The sequence below is a fragment of the Cinclus cinclus genome, chromosome 10 (assembly GCF_963662255.1).
Source record: "Cinclus cinclus chromosome 10, bCinCin1.1, whole genome shotgun sequence".
NCBI classification, from domain to species: Eukaryota; Metazoa; Chordata; class Aves; order Passeriformes; family Cinclidae; genus Cinclus; species Cinclus cinclus.
In genome coordinates this window covers 11,149,075-11,154,792 of record NC_085055.1, presented here as the reverse complement: position 1 = coordinate 11,154,792, position 5,718 = coordinate 11,149,075, and positions in this window count along the sequence as shown.

Here is a 5,718-nt window from a genome sequence, read left to right as displayed (position 1 = left end):
ATGGTAGGAGGGAGGTGAGGTTTTACTGTTTGCAACAGGACTAATCTGTGAAAAAAGTAACTAGGCATTTGGACACCTTACACTGCCATTTACTAGGCTCCTGTAAGTCTCTAAGGTTGAAGATTTAAAAACAGCCTCTAGTTTAGGGTAGAAATGTGAGTTTCTGGCTAATATACATGAAATCTGTATGCAGGCATCAACACAGTGCATGAAAAATTGTAGTGCCTCCCTGATAATCAGGCATTAGAGAACTTATAAATGGCTGTCCCCTGAACTGAGTGCATTAGTAGAGACTTCTGAAATCTGTGCCTCTGTTTCCCCAGCCACATTTAGAACAGCCTCTCCCCATCTCACACCACAGCAGTACCTCTTAATATCTCTAAAGTGCTTAGAGATGCTGAGATGAAAGATAACATATGAGTGCGAAGTATGGATTAATTCCCTGAGCTCAACAGCCAGTGCAGTCGATGGGGCTAAAAGCAACACCACAAAAAATAGGGGTTCTGAGCCTATCTTATATAGTACCTACTTAGGGAACAGTTCCCTTGGAACAAGGCATTCTGGGGCTGGTTAGTTGGGCACGTGGAGCCCCAGCAGGCAGGAAACAGAGAAATGCAATACACTACCATGAAAAACAGAAACTTTTCCAAAAGGTCTTCAGCCTATTCCTACAGAATTTGGTGATGGGATTTAAACTCATTTCAACTAGAGCTTTTCACATTTTAGCAACCACACATAAAGAACATGACCAAACATAATTTGAAAAGCTATTTCCATTTCCGTTTGTTTTTATAAATTATTAAAAATCCAGTTTAAACAGTGCGAAGAAAACTTTATATTGAGCAAGATAAGTTTTGGCATGCTTCCAAGTAGAAGGCAAACCCCAAAATGTTCCTGCAAATCCAACAGATGGGAGTTATTTTTCACTCTTTAAAATTTAATTCCTTTGCACTGAGATTAACTGTAATTAGCTCTTTATTTACATCTAAAACAAAAAGTAAAATTATAAAGAGAAGCAGCTATAACCACAACTCTCAGGCAGAAAATGGCCAAAAAAAAAAAACCAATAAAAATTCCCTCTGAGAAGAAAACATGTCTTTCTTGCCAAGCAGCATAATTGTTACAAATATACAGTTAAACAGCTCCACAACACCCTGTCAGTGCTAAGGATAAACATTTAAGTCACAGTTTTGTAAGCTTTTACGCACAAATTGATCAAATACCTAAGAATCTTCCTCAGAACACTGGAAAAATCGCCCATCCCTCTAAATAAACAGCATCAGGCCTAAGAGAGGCAAGATACTCCACTACACTTTCATTTCAGTAATGAGAGGGATTAAACAAAACTGTGAGGAAAACAAACAAACCAACAAAAAAGCAAACCCAGCAGCATTCCCAGATAAAGAGAGACGTATTAAAACTTTTTTTTCAAAGCCCTCTTCTAATTCTGATAACACCTTGGCTTAGTAAAGCTGGAGAGGCTTCGGAAGTATTTGTGTGAGTGAGTGATTCTCGGTGGATGTTGGTGCTCCAGCTGCAGCTCAGCAAAGCTGTCCAGGGAGCTGCGTGGGGAGCCCAACTCCATCCTGCGGCTGTGACACTGCCAGGCTGCACCACAGAGCTCCCACCTGCACCCAGAAAACCCTGACCCACGGCCACAGCCAGCGCTGCAAGGGTTAAACAGCACAGCTTGCCCAGCCTTGCCTAAACAAGCTGTCAGCAATGAAAGAGAAGAGAGTGAGTGGGCTTGAAGGCAGCCCCAAATGCTCTGAACCAAGTGGAAACTCAGCCCGGGCAGCTCAGGGTCTCAATCCCCATGGTGGACGTGGGCTGGGAGTGCTGGACCAGGCAGTGCTGCTGCCAGGCATGGCCGTGGGTCCTTCTGTGGGCAGCTCCTGGTGGCCCTACTCTGAGTGGGATTTCCAAGCTAGTGGCTCTCTGGCACCTTCCTAGTGTCCCCAGGAAGAGCCACCTACCAACTTGCCTGGCTGAGCCCAGGATTCATGGAAATCTCTCATTCTCTGCTGCAAATAGAGCGTTTAAACTAACAGTCTCTTTCTGTTAACACATGTAAATGTAAAAGGACTCCGTAAGAATCCATGTAACTTCTTCCTCTAAATAACAAGTCAACAAGACAGTGTAGAGGGAGGGAGAGGAGAGGAGAGGAGAGGAGAGGAGAGAGAGAAGAGGGAGGGAGATCCAAACACCAGGGATCTTGAATCCACTCACTGCAAAAGTTAAGGACTGAAATAATCCTCATTTACTCATATGAGAAAGTGAAGCTCTCACTCTCACACTCTCTCCTCTTTCCCTAAGGCTCTCAGATTCTTCTATCTTTAGCCAATTATCCTGGCTGTAATTTTCTTTAAATTGTAATTGGATAATCATCCAGACTCAGGGGAAACCTGTGGCAGAGGAATTCCTGGGGATATATTCCCATTTGATGAAACTGAGAGTTGTTAAATTAACAAAGGACTGACTGAAGACATGATTCTTCACTTGTAGTGAAAATACCTCTTTACAAGCAACTATTTTTAGAGAAAAAAAAAATACGTACACTTGTACACACATTTTCCTGTATTTTATTTTCTGCAAAATCAGACTCTAAATTTATGAATATCATGTTCTGTGCACGTGTCTTATCGGGACCTCGGAGGCTGAACACAGGAAACACACTGGCCAAGCTTAAAATTCCCTAAAGCACAGGCACCATTTGAAATAATTTCCCCAAATCAGTTTCCTCCTGTACTACCTCTGAGCTCATATGGCTCAGCCGTGTGCAAGAGCCCCACACGGACCACGGCTGTGGCTGAGAAATGTCAGATTAGCCCTCTGCCTGGCAAAAGCACTGGTGTGGGGGGGAGAAATCCTAAAACACCTCCCAAAAGAAGAAGCTGCTTTGTTCCAGTTTAGCAGCGAATCTCGGCCGCACGTTTTGCTGATGGTGGAGCAGAACAAAGCAGCTCCAAACCGTGGACGGCAGAGCTCCACCTGCACACAGCCCCCAGCCTCACACAGGGTGTAGAGAAGGGTCAGCTCAAGCACGGCACACCTGACAGGCAGCTCTGCCTCCTCCTGCCTTCACACCTGTCCCATTCTGCCCAGCCAGAGCTGCTCCAGCTCCCACCCACCAGGTACAGAGCTGCCACCGGCCGGGCTGCATCAGCCTGGCAGCACAGAGGAGACAGGCTCCGCTCATGGGGACACTGAAATCCATGAGCTGTGTCAAGAGAAAGGGAGGGGAGGAAGAAGGAGAGCAGAGCTCGACTGTAGAATGTGTTTTAGTTCCCAGATAACGTGGCGCTGTTCACAGATTTCATCTATACAGGCTTTTCCCTATTTCTATTTTTATTCCCAAAGCACTCCCCGTTACTGTATGATTTAAAAAAAAAAAAAAAAAAGAAAAAAAGAGAGACATGCATGCATTCACATGCTGATATAACCTTCCTAACTGTTCACCTGGCTAATGCAACCTGTGTTGTGAGAGCCAGGTTGGGGCACCTCCTCTTCCACACCACCAGTCACAAGGGCTTTGTGGCAAGTTTTTGCAAATCAGAGTCTTGCTGAAATGGGAGAACACTTGACAAGAGAGGGGACCAAAGACAGATGGGGAAAGAAATATGAATCACAGGCCTGCCAAAATAACCAAAAGAGAAATCCAAACAGAGGTGCAAAGAAGGAACAAAACCATCAAATTTTGGCCTCTTATTCTGAAAGAGTAGAATTCTTCCTCCCTAGAGCTGGTCTCTGCTTCACACAGGTCTTGAAGGAATAAGGCTAGGAGAAAATCTCTCTGCCTCATTCTTCCTAAGTTCTTATTTTAGAGCTTGCAATTACAGCTCTGAGGCCAGCAGGGAGGCATTTCCCACACCTCCAAGTATCCAGGCTGCTACATCACTTCCCCTACTCTCCAAAGTCTCTCTTACCTGTCTGTGCTTCGGGGCACCAGGTGTTTTTGGGTAGCACTACCTGACCCTGGGGATGAGGCTGGAGCCCAGAACAGGGCAGTACTCATCCCCACTGCATGTGCTCAGGCTCAACTGCAGAATACCTGCACAGCCCAAGAGAGTCTGGAAGGGGAGAAGTGTTCATACACAAGCTTTCCTTCCACACCCTGAAGGGATCAGAGGACCTTCTGGACTCTGGGAGGCATGGACAGACATGAGCAAGCATCATATCAAACGCAGATACTTTGAACTCAAGCTAGAAGCAGAGACATGGAAAGCAGTCCCAGGCTCTGTGGATGCAGCCCTGCACTCTGCACTGCACAGAGGCATGGAGTCAGGAACACAACCTCTCACCCCACAGCCCCTTCCTTCAGCTCCATGGTGGCAGCTCCCACCTTCCCAGCTTAACATTTCCCAGTCCCTGTAGTGCCCTGCAGGGTTCCATCAAACCAAGTCCTCACAGGCTTACTCTCCATGTCCCTCATTATCCTACATCCTTAGCTGCTCCTCCAGACAAGGTGTTCCCAACAACAGCACCATGCCTACTTCCAGGGAAGAATATCTGGGCTTTAGAGTTTAATCCTCTCTGCTTGCCCTCCCCAGCTCACCACAGGCAGGCAACATAGACAGAAAGCAGGACCCTTTCCAGCACCAAGCCTGCCCACCCAAGAGCCTGTGGGCTGGAGTGATGCTCTCCATGAAAAAAAGGGTGCCTTTCCTGCAAGGAATACAAGACAGCAAGTAAATCTTCCAGAGCTGCCAACAGCAACCCGTTATAAATGACCCTCTAAGTTATGAGATATGGACTCTCCACAGTACAGTTAATAAATAACACCTCACAATCCTTCTAGGTATAGAAGCGTATGTTGGGTGACAGTTCTGCTTGCCCAAAAGGGACGCAGTTAAAAATGAAGTGTCAGGAAAATAATACCTTTTAATTATGAAGCAGATAGGTGTTTTTAAAATATAAGGAGCTTGCTGCAATCTCACAAACACAAAAGTGAAAAGCCTTTCCTAGGACAAAAAAACTGAATACATGGAACAAAAGCCATCACTTTATAAGAAAAGAAAGATCTGTAGAGCAAACCAGAATTTTATCCAAGCATTATAACCAGCTATTCACAAAGCAGAGGTCAGGATGAAAAGAGAGAGTGTGCATGTGAGAGGGCATTTACAATCCAGTTTACTGTTACATCCTAAGGCCCCAAGATCAGGATTCGGTTGTGCCAAGCACTGTACAGCCACACTCCAAGAAACCAGCCCAGAGTGAGGAACAAGCACTGCCACTGTAACATGGGAAAGCAACAGAAAAGGGACACCTGAAGCAGTGATGCCTTGATGGTTTCCTTTTCCCCCTTCTTTTTCAGGGAACAATTCCTACCACCCAGTTTCCCTCCAGATACACCCCCAAACTGCTTCACATAAGGGGGCAGCTGCCCCCAACAAACACAGCCAAGGCCATATCGCTGCCAGCATCTAATTGCTTCCAGTCTGTTTTCTTGGACGTGTCTCTTCCACTTTATTTCCCTGCTACGGCTTAAGCCTGACCCCTTCCACTCCCCACTTCCATTTCAGAGACCCGTTTGACAGCAGAGAGCAGGTATCAGAGGCGCAAGAATTCGCAATCCGGATAAAAATTAAAGTTGCATTTCTCAGGGCGTGTAGCGCTCCAGCCAGGAATACCCAGATCTGCACGGCCCCCGGGAGCGAATTAAAGCAAATCCCTCCGCATCTCGGGGACCGCGGGCACGGCCAGCCCGGCTGCAGGAGC